Raw genomic sequence first — 17,873 nt, forward strand, 5'->3', positions numbered from 1 at the left:
AGATTTACTGAGCGCTGGTTAATTTAATGAGATAATGGCTTTCTTATGGGAGGACGTAACAGAGTCTGGAATGGCTTATACTATAGGTTCTATGCATTATCGATGGAAGCGCTCTTCCCGGGCACGCTGAAACACCACCTTTGCAGACGACAGCTAGCTATAGGATGTATACAACAAATATTTGTCATCTTTGTCGCAAATGTCTCCCGACATGGATGGGTAATGGTTTCTGAAAACTGGAAAATGACAGCGTATTGATTTAAGCTGGAAGCTGTAACTGATAAGTATGGTGTATTTACGGCGATGACAACATTTTTGACAATGCCAATACGTTGTGTGGCATGGATTGACATTTTGACAACAAGCTATCGCTCGACTTCGTGCGAACTAATGAAATAAGGTAAAGCTCACGGAAGGACGTTTGATGATTTTGTCGATTTTGTCAAAGACAGCTCTCCACGTGAGCTCGGTTTGGCTGGTATTCAAAGCGGTAGACAGCACAAAGGATGTGTTAATCATTTTTGTCAGCTGCCATCCAGGATTTTAATCCAAAATTTTATAAATTCTTAGGATCTCTCGTAAAAGTCCTTGGTGAAACTTCCAACTTCATTGCTGGCGGCGACAAAGCGATTGATTAGACACAGGGTAAGTGCCGTACGGTAGGATTATTTCAATAGTCTTGTATCTAATTATATTTCTAGACATATTTAGAGTTACAGATTTTATTTTTATCGTCTTTTGCAGATTGAAAATCTTGAAATGAAAGAACTTCCATTTTGCTATATTTTGCCTATCTACTAGCTCCAGATACTAAAAATGAACTGCAATTTCTTGAAGTATTTTGTTTCATGCGAACTTAAATGTTCTCACTCGTGATAGTCTGAACCGTTTTTTTTAGTAAGGCAATTATGAATGATTTCTGTGTGACATTTATAATAACTATATAAAGATCATGTTTAATCATTTGTTACTTCCACATATGTACAAAGACATTCTTGTGCTTGGTATTCTTTTTATCATTATAACAGCGGTCTCAATATAAATTTGTTTCTTGTCAACTTTCTCTTTTCAAGGAGAATTAATACGTTTGGTAAATTGCGTTTCCAGTAAAGTTTGGTCGCAGTATGTTTCATTAAAGTGAACAGTCGGGCAAGGATGGCTAAAGTAGGTTAAAATGGTGTGAATGTATCCAGTATTATTTCTTATGAAATAGAAAAATAAAATCTCTCGTCAAAATCTGTCTGCGTACGCAGAAATTAATTTAAAGTATAGGAATCCTAAAACGTCCTCCCGGCTGACTATGTCCGTGGTTACATTTCCACGCAGCCTCGCTTTCAATGCTTTCAACTTTTCTTTATTTCAATGGTCAGAACTTGGAAACTAAGCCGAACTTGACCTTCGTATTAATATGTGAGAACTTTTGGAAGGCTAATGAAAGCATTTAGACTGGTTTTCTTTGCCCGACTATTCACTTTAAGGTAATACCGCAGCCTCCCAAAACAGAATTGCATTCACATCGCTCCATTCTGATTTATTATAGTTTCTTCCCATCATTGTTACTCCAGGGGCTACTATGGTAACTTCCTCGTTACTAAGGTTTACTTTCACGATCGAGGATTAGTTTCCTTACGTTAACTACGTCAGTGAAATAAAGGGACGTAACTCAATAACGCCCCATTAACAGCTAGGGTCATTTCAGAACGTGCCGGGTTTAGATGATGGAGAAAACCAAGAGTACCCGGAGAAAAACTACCAACAAGCGGTAAATATCTGGCAGTGCCCTTCATGTGATTCGAACTATCGACCCAGAGGTGGAGGGGTTTTAGAAATATATACCGGGACATCTTAACCACTTGGCCACCGCAGCCCCAGACATCGCTTAAAGATGCTCCACCGCCGACAGAGCATAAATGATATTCATCATTTTAACAATAATTGGTGTTAATGGTGTGTACATATATGTTTATTTAACACAAAAAATAATAATAATAATAAAAATATATATATTTGCCTTTGGTGCATACGCAATCAGTACATCATTCCATATAGAATATAGTGCCACGGAATTTTTTCGGGATGCTATTAATTATTTTTCATATTTATAACTTCAGGTAAAATTAGAAGTTAAAACTTTTCAACGGTGGTAATGGTGTTAAGTAAGTAACTTTTGTAACTGAAGAAAAATACTGAATCGTCTGCTCCGGTTTTTGATAGTGAAAAATACCATTTGTCTGCGGTGGAGCATCTTTAATATACATGTCGTAAGCTAATGTTATGCACACCGCTGTTCTGACTAGTTGAAAGACAATAGCAGCACATTTTAATCGCTGCTTCATCCTGCTTTGATGCTCCAGAGGTGACTAAAGTATCGGTCTTTGTTAGTTTAGAATTTCCTCGCAAGGAATCGTTAAGTCTGTACAAACCTCAGTGTTAAAACTAAATTCAGTAACTAAGGTTTCTTTCAAGTGGGATTTCTTTCTTGGTTTATTGCTTTCGCCATTAGGCACCTTGTTTTCAAAAATGCAACGTAATCGCCGATCATAAAACATGTGAGCATGGATTCATATGATTGGTATGGCCCCTAAAATTTCCCTAAAGGCTATTGCACCAATTTAATGTTTTCCTCTGTCCTAGTAACTGTCAACCGGAGCTACCGAGGGGAGATAAATGTATTATGTGTAATGCCCGATGTCGTTCAGGTTGAGTAACTGTAGGCCTTTATTATGCGGTTCGAAGTATCTTTTCGCGAACCTAAAACAAATCCTTATAAACATACACTTCTTCCTTTCATTTTGCTTTTCAAGGTCTGCTTTGTTTTTATTTATTTGTATTCTTCACTATATTTTAGTCGATAAGTTGTATGAGGTTGCAAGTACTAGTATATGCCATGTATAAGTGTCGAGTCAGATTTCATTGTAAATTTGAGTCCCCTGGTAAAGTTTTTGCTTGTCTCCAAAGTTATCTTTCTAATCTGTATTACATGACCACTGACAAGTGCCGGGTCCTGTTCATACATGCTCATGATGGTCATATTTGTGTAAACGCGATCTTCTGTTTTTAAGATATCCTTCTGTATTTCGAATTTTGAATTTCATATGGCACAGTAGTCAGATTCTGAGCGTAGGTCGGATGGTTTTTCCTAATATTTCGGTTTCTCCTTCCCATAAATATTATCCTGGCACTGTACTATCAACGCCTTTCTTGATAACCTCATATTTTACTTTGAGTTGAGTATTTGTCTCGGTAGAATTGTCTTTAGATTGTTTGTCTCCAATGTGATAAACTTCAGACTAAATTTATCCGAAGTTTCAGAACATGCACCAATAAACGTACGGTAACATATTACAGAACAGACCATTCTTTTCACTTGTTCTGTTTGTGCCTTTATTCCGTAATCATGCGAGCATCTAATGTATTCTAAATTGATGAGTTTTTCATTCGCTTACCTTTTTCCTTACAGATTTTAATACTCGATCTTTGTTATAGACGGATAAAAATCAGCTTAAATGTTCCCGTACAAGAATAAGTACTGTACGAGACATCTATTCCGTAATCCACTCACGTGCTTTGAACTTCTTTTTTCATAAACAGTTGTGTATTAAGGCTTCTCCACAGACGCTATACATTAACGTTATCGGAGCTTATAATCGGGTATACATTTCACACAAAAGTAACCCGCTTTCAAAAAGATACTGCATGCTTATTTTGTCCGAAACATTTATTTTCTAACTCAAGGCAAGTTTAGTGTTCTATACATTTCTTGTGTATTACTTTTAGTTATCTGACGGGTGTTTTTTCGGGCTAATAAATTACTCAAACTGGCATTGATCCGTCGTGAATTGTAAGAACAAGCTGACAGGAAAACAGTTTTGAAGTTCTTATGATCACGTATTATCCGAGTGCCGTTAGGTGAATACTACATATAGCTTTAGTTGTAATGTGTGTAAATATACAGAATAGCTATTTACCTTTTTAAAATTCTGGATAAATATCACAAATAAACGTTCCCCGTGGCTTGCGTCTTTCTTCACATCTAAGTACATACTTTATAGGACCTAGGGAGTATGGTCAGCTTAAGTCGTTCACTCAGAATTCAAGGCGTCCCATTCTTTTTTAATATATCTATAGATACTAAGGTAAATAAGCCCCTACTTTGAAAAAAACAAATGAAACGTGTCTTATGTGGCTTCTCATAGTCCGACATTTTCTAAAAAAAATAATCAATCGTCAAAGGCCTTGAAGACAAAAGAAGGAAAAAGACATATTATGAAAATATATAAAAAATATGGCGAAAATATGTTAACGATAACATTACATTTTACCCAGCTGTTTTTTTCACAACGATTATCAATCTGACATGCAATTGTCTCTTTTTTCATTTCAACGACAACGTATTATGTTATCCTTTATCAATTTGTACCACAAGGAATAGTCGGAAGCCATGATTCCCTAAGCTAACCAGACTTCGAGGTAAACAAGACCCAGCTGTGCTTCAAGAGCTTATCGCTGATGTAAGTTTCTCACGTATATACATATAGGTATTCATTGTTGTGATATCTCCCTGAGAACCGACAGCTAAATAAGGTAGGACACATACTTTTTGTTACATGTTTTAATATTTTTAGGCACATGTACTTTGGGGTCACCTGCTTTGCCACATATTTAAATTGCTTCTGCCGCTTTCTTGACCGTGGTTTTGTTACTATAGAAATCAGAGTTTGACTTTCGGTCTATAGCTGACAGGAATACTTCTACTTTCAAATGTCAAAGTCAAAGTGAACTGGACAGCCATATCTTTCATTTGGGAAAATAATATTATTTAAACTAAGGTTTTAATCTATTTTTGGTTATCACGATTGCTAGTTGTTAACCTAATTTCATAATATGTTCCGTTGACCACACTAATATTCTAGTAACCACAGTAGACCAGGGCTCAATAACGCACTAACGTTCTAGTAACCACAGTGGATCAGGACTCACTAACGTTCTAGTAACCACAGTGGACCAGGACTCACTAACGTTCTAGTAACCACAGTGGATCAGGACTCACTAACGTTCTAGTAACCACAGTGGATCAGGACTCACTAACGCACTAACGTTCTAGTAACCACAGTGGATCAGGACTCACTAACGTTCTAGTAACCACAGTGGATCAGGACTCACTAACGTTCTAGTAACCACAGTGGATCAGGACTCACTAACGTTCTAGTAACCACAGTGGATCAGGACTCACTAACGTTCTAGTAACTACAGTGGATCAGGACTCACTAACGTTCTAGTAACCACAGTGGATCAGGACTCACTAACGTTCTAGTAACCACAGTGGATCAGGGCTCACTAACGTTCTAGTAACCACAGTGGATCAGGACTCACTAACGTTCTAGTAACCACAGTGGATCAGGACTCACTAACGTTCTAGTAACCACAGTGGATCAGATCAGGGCTCACTAACGTTCTAGTAACCACAGTGGATCAGGACTCACTAACGTTCTAGTAACCACAGTGGATCAGGACTCACTAACGTTCTAGTAACCACAGTGGATCAGGACTCACTAACGTTCTAGTAACCACAGTGGATCAGGACTCACTAACGTTCTAGTAACCACAGTGGATCAGGGCTCACTAACGTTCTAGTAACCACAGTGGATCAGGACTCACTAACGTTCTAGTAACCACAGTGGATCATCACGTAGACCTCACTAACGTTCTAGTAACCACAGTGGATCAGGACTCACTAACGTTCTAGTAACCACAGTGGATCAGGGACTCACTAACGTTCTAGTAACCACAGTGGATCAGGGCTCACTAACGTTCTAGTAACCACAGTGGATCAGGACTCACTAACGTTCTAGTAACCACAGTGGATCAGGACTCACTAACGTTCTAGTAACCACAGTGGATCAGGACTCACTAACGTTCTAGTAACCACAGTGGATCAGGACTCACTAACGTTCTAGTAACCACAGTGGATCAGGACTCACTAACGTTCTAGTAACCACAGTGGATCAGGGCTCACTAACGATCTAGTAACAACAGTGGATCAGGACTCACTAACGTTCTAGTAACCACAGTGGATCAGGACTCACTAACGTTCTAGTAACCACAGTGGATCAGGACTCACTAACGTTCTAGTAACCACAGTGGATCAGGGCTCACTAACGTTCTAGTAACCACAGTGGATCAGGACTCACTAACGTTCTAGTAACCACAGTGGATCAGGACTCACTAACGTTCTAGTAACCACAGTGGATCAGGACTCACTAACGTTCTAGTAACCACAGTGGATCAGGGCTCACTAACGTTCTAGTAACCACAGTGGATCAGGACTCACTAACGTTCTAGTAACCACAGTGGATCAGGACTCACTAACGTTCTAGTAACCACAGTGGATCAGGACTCACTAACGTTCTAGTAACCACAGTGGATCAGGACTCACTAACGTTCTAGTAACCACAGTGGATCAGGACTCACTAACGTTCTAGTAACCACAGTGGATCAGGACTCACTAACGTTCTAGTAACCACAGTGGATCAGGACTCACTAACGTTCTAGTAACACAGTGGATCAGGACTCACTAACGTTCTAGTAACACAGTGGATCAGGACTCACTAACGTTCTAGTAACTACAGTGGATCAGGGCTCACTAACGTTCTAGTAACCACAGTGGATCAGGACTCACTAACGTTCTAGTAACCACAGTGGATCAGGACTCACTAACGTTCTAGTAACCACAGTGGATCAGGACTCACTAACGTTCTAGTAACCACAGTGGATCAGGACTCACTAACGTTCTAGTAACCACAGTGGATCAGGACTCACTAACGTTCTAGTAACCACAGTGGATCAGGACTCACTAACGTTCTAGTAACCACAGTGGATCAGGACTCACTAACGTTCTAGTAACCACAGTGGATCAGGACTCACTAACGTTCTAGTAACACAGTGGATCAGGGCTCACTAACGTTCTAGTAACCACAGTGGATCAGGACTCACTAACGTTCTAGTAACACAGTGGATCAGGGCTCACTAACGTTCTAGTAACCACAGTGGATCAGGACTCACTAACGTTCTAGTAACCACAGTAGATCAGGACTCACTAACGTTCTAGTAACCACAGTGGATCAGGACTCACTAACGTTCTAGTAACCACAGTGGATCAGGGCTCACTAACGTTCTAGTAACCACAGTGGATCAGGGCTCACTAACGTTCTAGTAACCACAGTGGATCAGGGCTCACTAACGTTCTAGTAACCACAGTGGATCAGGGCTCACTAACGTTCTAGTAACCACAGTGGATCAGGACTCACTAACGTTCTAGTAACCACAGTGGATCAGGACTCACTAACGTTCTAGTAACCACAGTGGATCAGGACTCACTAACGTTCTAGTAACCACAGTGGATCAGGACTCACTAACGTTCTAGTAACCACAGTGGATCAGGACTCACTAACGTTCTAGTAACCACAGTGGATCAGGACTCACTAACGTTCTAGTAACCACAGTGGATCAGGACTCACTAACGTTCTAGTAACCACAGTGGATCAGGACTCACTAACGTTCTAGTAACCACAGTGGATCAGGACTCACTAACGTTCTAGTAACCACAGTGGATCAGGACTCACTAACGTTCTAGTAACCACAGTGGATCAGGACTCACTATCAGGACTCACTAACGTTCTAGTAACCACAGTGGATCAGGACTCACTAACGTTCTAGTAACCACAGTGGATCAGGACTCACTAACGTTCTAGTAACCACAGTGGATCAGGGACTCACTAACGTCTAGTAACCACAGTGGATCAGGACTCACTAACGTTCTAGTAACCACAGTGGATCAGGGCTCACTAACGTTCTAGTAACCACAGTGGATCAGGGACTCACTAACGTTCTAGTAACCACAGTGGATCAGGGACTCACTAACGTTCTAGTAACCACAGTGGATCAGGCTCACTAACGTCTAGTAACCACAGTGGATCAGGACTCACTAACGTTCTAGTAACCACAGTGGATCAGGACTCACTAACGTTCTAGTAACCACAGTGGATCAGGACTCACTAACGATCTAGTAACCACAGTGGATCAGGACTCACTAACGTTCTAGTAACCACAGTGGATCGACTCACTAACGTTTAGTAACCACAGTGGATCAGGACTCACTAACGTTCTAGTAACCACAGTGGATCAGGACTCACTAACGTCTAGTACACAGTGGATCAGGACTCACTAACGTTCTAGTAACCACAGTGGATCAGGCACTCACTAACGTTCTAGTAACCACAGTGGATCAGGACTCACTAAACGTTCTAGTAACCACAGTGGATCAGGACTCACTAACGTTCTAGTAACCACAGTGGATCAGGACTCACTAACTCTAGTCTACGAGTAACCACAGTGGATCAGGGCTCACTAACGTTCTAGTAACTACAGTAGATCAGGGCTCACTAACGTTCTAGTAACCACAGTGGATCAGGACTCACTAACGTTCTAGTAACCACAGTGGATCAGGGCTCACTAACGTTCTAGTAACCACAGTGGATCAGGACTCACTAACGTTCTAGTAACCACAGTGGATCAGGACTCACTAACGTTCTAGTAACCACAGTGGATCAGGACTCACTAACGTTCTAGTAACCACAGTGGATCAGGACTCACTAACGTTCTAGTAACCACAGTGGATCAGGGCTCACTAACGTTCTAGTAACTAGTAACCACAGTGGATCAGGACTCACTAACGTTCTAGTAACCACAGTGGATCAGGGCTCACTAACGTTCTAGTAACCACAGTGGATCAGGGCTCACTAACGTTCTAGTAACCACAGTGGATCAGGACTCACTAACGTTCTAGTAACCACAGTGGATCAGGACTCACTAACGTTCTAGTAACCACAGTGGATCAGGGCTCACTAACGTTCTAGTAACCACAGTGGATCAGGACTCACTAACGTTCTAGTAACCACAGTGGATCAGGACTCACTAACGTTCTAGTAACCACAGTGGATCAGGACTCACTAACGTTCTAGTAACCACAGTGGATCAGGACTCACTAACGTTCTAGTAACCACAGTGGATCAGGACTCACTAACGTTCTAGTAACCACAGTGGATCAGGACTCACTAACGTTCTAGTAACCACAGTGGATCAGGACTCACTAACGTTCTAGTAACTACAGTAGATCGACTAACGATCTAGTAACCACAGTGGATCAGGACTCACTAACGTTCTAGTAACCACAGTGGATCAGGACTCACTAACGATCTAGTAACCACAGTGGATCAGGACTCACTAACGTTCTAGTAACCACAGTGTAGTCACTAACGTTCTAGTAACCACAGTGGATCAGGACTCACTAACGTTCTAGTAACCACAGTGGACACAGGATCAGGCTCACTAACGTTCTAGTAACACAGTGGATCAGGACTCACTAACGTTCTAGTAACCACAGTGGATCAGGACTCACTAACGTTCTAGTAACCTACAGTGGATCAGGACTCACTAACGTTCTAGTAACACAGTGGATCAGGCTCACTAACGTTCTAGTAACCACAGTGGATCAGGGACTCACTAACGTTCTAGTAACCACAGTGGATCAGGACTCACTAACGTTCTAGTAACCACAGTGGATCAGGACTCACTAACGTTCTAGTAACCACAGTGGATCAGGACTCACTAACGTTCTAGTAACTACAGTGGATCAGGGCTCACTAACGTTCTAGTAACCACAGTGGATCAGGACTCACTAACGTTCTAGTAACCACAGTGGATCAGGACTCACTAACGTTCTAGTAACCACAGTGGATCAGGACTCACTAACGTTCTAGTAACCACAGTGGATCAGGGCTCACTAACGATCCAGTAACCACAGTGGATCAGGACTCACTAACGTTATAGTAACCACAGTGGATCAGGAATCACTAACGATCTAGTAACTTAGTTTAAACATATTTTATTTGAACTAAGTCAAAAGGAATTAGGCACAAGTTATACAACTTGGAATTGCCCTCTCCCATACAAATATATATGATGTTACATAATAAAACATACACTAATAGCATTAATGATTATATATCAAATTGTATGTAAAAGAAAGAAAGAAAAGAGAAACAAACAAACATTAATAATTATTGATGGTCACATTTGGTTTTTTTTAGCCATACCAGCACCCACGTTTTATAACCACATTTTTTTAGCCATACCAGCACCCGCGTTTTATAACTACATGTAAAATTGTTTTAATATTTGACACTCATGACGTGACTAATTCCGTACAATTGAACATTAATTTTGTAAACAATCTAAAATAATATATAATAATAATAATTTTGCAATAAATATCTTACAAATACATTTTGGCATTAATGTTCTTTAAAAAATATATCATGGAACAAGTTTTGACAATGAAATACCAGCAATTAGCAATTATCAACCACTGAATGTTGTTAGATCAAACAAAACGATTAGTAATTTTTATATATTCTTGGATTGTCAGGCGTATGCTTTCATTATCTTTCGGACTGAGTGTATCAGAACCATTAAGTATCAACTTCAAATTAATATTCGTATTAGACACGGTGGTCTTTGAATTGGTCACATTAGAAAAAATAATGATGCGTTTTCTATAGGAAATAAACAACGACAAGATGGTGATAAAACTAAATTAACTTTGAATAAGTCAGCATTTAACGCACTGCAACCATGACGAAATCTTGTATGTATAATACATGTATCAAGTTTTCTATTACCAATTGACCGTCTTGCTACAGTTTTATTCCGTTTGATTCGGATTTTAAATTTCGAAACAGTTTCTGAAGATCTTACTGCCAAATCTAATGAATTCCAAAGTCTCACCGTACTGGGAAGAAACAATTTTTCAAAAAGCACTAGGCGACACCTAGGTGATACATAATCATGATTATTTCTTAAGTTATAAATGGTACTTTCGTTAATCCTTTCAGGTAAAATTGCATGTAAATAAGACGGAGCTATATTATTCTAGTAACTTCAGTAAATTACGCTAATTTGAACGCAAATCCCCTCCCGTTAACTATATAGTGGCATACTTCAGGTATGGTTTCCAAAATATCTCCACGGACTACCATAACGAGATATGCTTTCATTTTCTGAGAAGCTTTGCATACACATATTGTTTAGTACAAAGGGATAAATATGGCACCCATATTGTTTTCCTATTTAAATAGAGGTCATACAAATAAAGTCTCTTACAGACGATAAGAAAGTAGAGTGCAATTTCAAGTATTCTATCTGAATCGACCAAAACCATTATTTTGCGTGCTAGTATGTTTGCATGAAATTCTGAATCATGGGGATAATTAAAAGTCGAGCGAAACAATATCCTTTTGATATGTCTCGCAAGGCTTGCCATAGTGTTTCTAATTGATTTCTCGTAAAGATCTGGGGGAAACCAAGAGAAAACGGAGCAGTGTTTCATTTCCGCTGTTCTTCCCCAGGGACCAATCTTGGACCTTCTCGAACATGTGTGTCAATGTCTGTTCGAGGATTGCCCGGGTCAGCACACCAAATATAGGGCACACCAAGGACATTGGTCAGTCGAGTGAATTATGACCTTCCTTACGAAACCGGTTAGAGATGTTCCAACACAGAGCACAATTGGTGTTTACTCATCTAAATGTATGTCAAATTAACACATAAATGATATGAAAATAACTTGTTTTGCTTTTGTTAGATGCGCAATGAGTACTTCAGTCCATATAGGAAATAGCACCATGGGCTTTTTTTTCGGACGCAATTAATCAGTTTTAATATTTTTAAGTAGAAGTAAAATAAGAAGCTTTTCAATGGTGTTAATGGTGTAAAGTACAAGTAACAAGCTGACACTACACCGTTATCACCATTGAAAAGTTTGAGCTTCTTATTTTACTTGAAGAGAAAAATATTAAAAATAATTAAATGCATCCCGAAATAAACTTCATGTTACTATCTCTTATATGGAATTTGTTAAGTACTGTTTGCGCATGCTCCAAAAGCATAACAAATTCTTTTACATGTACTTTTGTGTTAATTAGACTCGTATATACACGATTATACAACAGTCTTTATTGAAATGATGAGGATCGTTTATGCTCTGTCAGCGATGGAGCATCTTTAAATGACGACCTGTTAGATACTTGTGATAACGCCATCGCTAAAGAAGTTAAAATGTGATCACAATGAAACTTACTCTAAAATACCTATCATGTGTTATAGCTTGTTACTTAGTAACCTGTTGCATGAAATCCCGTCTCCCGCCCATCACCGTCGTTGCTGCCCAACTAAAGTTTGCCCGCCAGTGATTGTAACTGTCGTTTAAATCAAGACAAAAAAATGCAAATGAAGACAAAAGTATTATTGCTGACCAAAGACGTCATAGTTAAGCCGTATTGGCTGGTTTGATTAAGGTCACTGATGACGTGGATTCCTTAATTAAATATTCTATGTGGTCAGTCAGGTTTTGGACGATTGTTTGACGTTCTTCTTAGCTGGAAGAGATAAAGAATAATGACAATATTAAGTTGTTCGTGAAATACTGCCTGGCCTCCTTAGACTTGAATTTCAGTGGGTTACTAAAAGATATGTCGAAGAACACAAATCTATGCGAATTTCTCGCACTTTTAAAACAAATAATAAAATTATATAAGAAGAATATGAATATGGATTAAAGCTCATGTCTAGAACGATATCTGCACCATTACCTTTTCCTTTTCTAATTAAAACTCATCATTTTCCCTAAGCCAGCAGACGTTGGTTTGGCGTTCTGAAAGCTAGGTTTGTATGATGGATGTACTATATCTAGCGTGTCAAACTCCACCCGATATACTGCAACACTGACCACATATATACAGCCAAACTATATCTAAATCTGATTGCAATTTTGAGTTGATGAAATTTTTAAATGTTTATCTACTTGACATTAGACCTTCGGCATTTTCCGTAAACGAGAATTTTCTCGTTGCCGAACGTTTTCCGATTGCTTTGACCTGCTGGTTTCCCGTAAACAGTTTCGCTTTAATGATATTTGAACCCAAGAAAATGTTAAAGAATTGTACAGTGGCTCGGATAGAACGTAACATTGTATGTTACCGCCGACTATACTGTAGAGCTATGGTAGAATTCACAGCTTATCCACAGTTACATAACTCAAGGTGACAATCAACAGTCTGTCAAAAGCAAGCGATTTCAGTTAATGTTTTACTAACAAAGTTTATATCCAGGAAATACTGGACTGGATATTTTCTGTATGTCATTTCGAAAAATAAAAAACACATCATTTTGATAAAATTGACACCATTTCCTGTTCCAGTTCCTCCGGGAAAACGAACATCCGCGTTCCGAAATTAGGTCATGGTCGTTTCTTTTCTAATCTTGGCCATGTGATCAATGGTCGAACCTCATTTGTATGCTTTGTTAAGTGCCATATCGTGTTGCTTTTTATTTTTGCTTCAGGAAAAAAGAAAATATTTAGCTGATGTCGGAGCCTTCTGTTTTAAGCTACAGGTTCCAAACGTGAAATTTATTTGTTTAATGTGTCCTAGCCATAAATATGCATTAAAAGTATTCATTAAGGTATCTAGTGACTGCTGTGGAACCTCGCCATTGTTAGTTATTAAATTGGTAGAAGCTCGGTGCTTTTTTTTCGGGAATTCTGATCCTTGTACTCGTCAATGACTATATACCTAGTTGTCAGAAAATGCGGTAAAGCCAGATTGCAACTAAAATGAAATAGATTGCAGTCATCACGTGGTGGTCACGTGCTATATAACTAGAGAGCACGTGTGTTTTCCGTTTATATTCCAGACACATCTTGACATCCTGTATTAGCGGGAAACGTAGCTCTCGACAGGTAGTCACTGTAGCAATATCCTCGCTCCAATATCCGGGATGTGAGTGGTCCTGTATCGATTAAATTTGAAGGAAGGGTTTCCTATCCCCTGAGTAAGTAAATTATGTAATTCCGCGTAAATGGATGACGGTATTGGTGACACTGATGTGAATATAAAGTTTTAATCGTAGATTAAAAAATAAACCACATAAGTTGACCTTTAAATTGAGAAGTTTGACTGGCTTCTTTATATATGTAATTTTACTATAAAGCATTCAAGGACGTTCTCTTGCACAGGGACCTGGCCCGAAAATTTTAAACAACAGTATACATATATATATATTATACTGTTGTTTAAAATTTTCGTGCCAGGTCCCTGTGTTCTCTTGTAGGATTGTTGGCCGCGGTGGCCGAGTGATTAAAATATCAGGACATATTACCACAAGACACCCCCCACCCCACCTCCCCACCACCCTCCACACCTCTGAGTCGTGAGTTTGAATCCCAGTTGCCAGGAACTGGGCGCTGTTCGGTGGTTTTTCCCTGGGTACTCCGGCTTTCCTCCATCAACAAACCTGGCACTTCCTTACATGACCCTGGCTGTTAATAGGACGTTAAACTAACAAAACCCAAAATCTTTTCTTGTAGGCGACATGCATTCTTGAGCGTACATGCGTTTGCACTGTCTACTGTCAATTATAGTGCTATCTCACTGAAACGCACAGCAAAATATACCAAGCACGCCACACCAATCAGTCACACTACAGTGTTTCATTAAAGTATATTAAAATATACTAAGCTGGAAACACAAACCAATCATGTTGCAGTATGTTAAAAAAGACACTGAGCTCGAAACCCAACAGTCAAATTATTGTGCTAGGTATTTTACTGAAGCACACAGCAAAATATATCGCACGGTCGTATACTTACATTTTGTAAGTTCTTAATTGTTTTGATATATGATGTTTACAAATACAAGCATATGCATATTGTACATATTTGACATTAACTGACGTGACAATGATTTAGATGAGATTTCCCCTTAGATCAATGCCATGAAATGTTTGGTTGATATTAATTTCCAGATTGATTCAATATAACAACACCATGGCCCTCAGGTAAAACCCCCAGAGAGGGTACAAAACACGGTAGTTCTAGTGTTAGTCTTTGTTTATTTTCATTTTTTATTTAATAACGCAAAGTGCTTGCAATACCATTCATAATATCATCATAACAATTATTTTTTCATACGCATATCTCTTCTTAATCTATAGCTATTGTCTAATACACATTGTGCGTAATAAGCTAAATAAAGGTTTATATCCCAAGGACAAACCTTTTAGATGATGATTCCTTCGGACAGACAGTGATCTCAGCCAGAATCTTCCCACGTACCTAGTATATCGATACATATCGTGATATTAGAGAAGGTTATCTTTGAATATTACAGATATAAATAGCAATGGTTATCAACTCTTATTTAAGAGGAATTACAGTGGTGTTAGGGATATGGTCTACCGTCGCCCCCTCTACCGCCCCCTCCCGCCCTCTTCCTTGTCATAACCCTCCCCGGGGAGAGAGAAACATTTCCTATTAAACGATTTGCATTAAAACAAATACACACGATCAATAGTATGGCCATCCGGTCATGCAGTGTATAGGTGAATGTTGCAGTACAGTTTACGTCTACAACTTCCCCCTCCCCTCTCCAGTTCTCATTAGGAGGGTCATGTCTCTATAGTTTTATGTCTATATAAAATACCCCAGTTCTCATTAGAAGGTTATTTCATGTCAAATAGGTACGCAAAACTCCTTAAATGAAATTATTGGAAGGCGACAACGTTTGTAATCTGTCATCCCACATTGTCTATGATTTGTCCAATACATAACCCGAGTATCCTCTGGCCCTAACACCGAATCAGTACACCTGATAGATGAGATGGACATTTGGTGCGGAAACAAGAAACAGCTAGAGCGATCTGTCAACCACAAATTGCTTGGTTTGGAATGATAGCATTTTCGCTGTATAGTTCCCCTGAGCAATCGAAACATCTCCGTTAATGCCGTCAAATCTATGTATTAAACAACATCCGGTTCATGGGTCCAGAAAGTCATTTTTAGACTTCAGTTTTAGAAACTGGACGGAACCCTATGGATATTTGCAGTTGCTTTTTTTTGGGGGGGGGGGGGGGGGGGGGGGGGTCTTTTTCGTCTTCTCGATATTATTGTTTTAGAGAAATGAGTGATACAATTGTGTGACTTTACGCTGATTGCTACTTGTTCCTGGGAGAATTAATATGATAGGAGTATTTCGTTGTGGAATACGTTGGTACAAGTCTATGAACGAGACAAAATAAGATAGGCGACCTAAATTAATTTTTGGCACAATAACTAATTCGGCCCAAAAATATCATTAATAATATAAACTCCATTATGTTATTAGCTCGCCTATTCGAAGAATAGGGGGAGCTTATGTTGTCACCCCGGCGTCGGCGTCGGCGTCAGCGTTGGCGTCCCATTTCACGTTAAAGTTTTTGAGCAAGTTTCTGTTTCGTCAATTGTTTAAGCATAAGTCATTATAAATGTTTATGATTTTATTTTCCTAATTTGTATGGATGCTGAACGTGATAATACAACCAATTCGGGGCCCTTTAGGGTTTTTTTTTTTTTTTTTTTTTGAGTCTGTTAATTTGTCATATTTCCATGTTAAAGTTTTTGAGCAAGTTTCTATTTTGTCTATTGTTTAAGCTTAAGTCATCATAAATGTTTATGATTTTATTTTCCTAATGTGTATGGATGCTGAACGTGATAATACAACCAATTTGGGGCCCTTTAGGGGTTTTTTGAGTCTTTTAATTTGTCATATTTCCATGTTAAAGTTTTTGAGCAAGTTTCTATTTTGTCTATTGTTTAAGCTTAAGTCATCATAAATGTTTATGATTTTATTTTCCTAATGTGTATGGATGCTGAACGTGATAATACAACCAATTTGGGGCCCTTTAGGGGTTTTTTGAGTCTGTTAATTTGTCATATTTCCATGTTTAATTAGTAAATACCTGAACATCAACTTCTTCTGAATAGGCGAGCTTTGCTGTTCTCCAACAGCTCTTGTTTGAATATGAAATTTACGTCAAAGTGCGGTAACTACGCATCATTTTATTTTGTATGAGTGGGGTTTCCTGTTCTGTAGTAATAGGAAATATTTTGTCAATATTAATGATTATAATTATGTTGTTATAAAAAAACTGCGTTACAAATGGTTTTTAAGAAAGGAAATTCATTTTCAAGAATTCCACCTCATAGCAATTACCTCCCCTGGAGCTTCTCATCATTCTCGATACTCCAGAGTTCTATCACAGACGTTATATCCACGACAGTGATAGTAACCCCTGGGCTATCGAAGATACAACTGATACTGGGTATGAGTTTGTCTCTAGACCTACTTCCTGTTCTGAACTTGGAACCATGGGAGATTTGGGGATAAAGGATTAAAAATGTCTGTATTCGAAATAACCAGCAGGTTGACCGAATTCTTCACGACCTTTCGTCTGACCTTTTTGTACTAATCGTATGATGTATTTATAAACGGGTTATGGTTCTTATGCCAATGTAATCCTTTCGATCAACGGATTGTCAAAGGAGGTCAAAGTTCATGAATACCCGTCAATCATTTCATATACAGTGTCGTACATTGACAGATTTTTAGATGAGGATGAAAGTTTAAATGTAGAGGGTATAAAAAGGCAGGTAAAGATTCGTTACTTTTACTTGGGATACTCATATTTCAGAAGATCACGAAGACCAATTGTGATTTTTGTTAAAAAATTGACGACAAGTATGCGTGCTCCTGTAAGTCATTGTACTCATGTGTTTACATATGGCAGTCCTTTAAGGTTGACATGGTCCGAAATATACCATACTAGCCCTTCCTCTCAGGATTTGAACCCACATAGGACAGTTACTCGGTATTGGCCATTGGTCGATGATGTTCTCCGGATACTACGATTTCCTCCATTTTCTAGCGTTTGGGGAGTTAAGC

At 38.9% G+C, this 17,873-nt stretch overlaps 1 protein-coding gene across 3 annotated transcripts in view; it reads left to right on the plus strand.

Moving 5' to 3' along the window:
• The window catches only part of LOC138333490 (kinase suppressor of Ras 1-like), a 44,116-nt gene continuing 26,243 nt past the window's right edge, over positions 1 to 17,873 (plus strand). The window contains exons 1-2 of one of the 3 annotated variants that reach the window (XM_069281905.1): positions 1 to 645; positions 4,427 to 4,511. The gene's annotated coding sequence lies outside the window, so the exon portion shown is untranslated. The other 2 variants (XM_069281904.1, XM_069281902.1) reach the window with 2 other exon arrangements.

The sequence above is a fragment of the Argopecten irradians genome, chromosome 10 (genome assembly GCF_041381155.1).
Source record: "Argopecten irradians isolate NY chromosome 10, Ai_NY, whole genome shotgun sequence".
Lineage (NCBI taxonomy): Eukaryota > Metazoa > Mollusca > Bivalvia > Pectinida > Pectinidae > Argopecten > Argopecten irradians.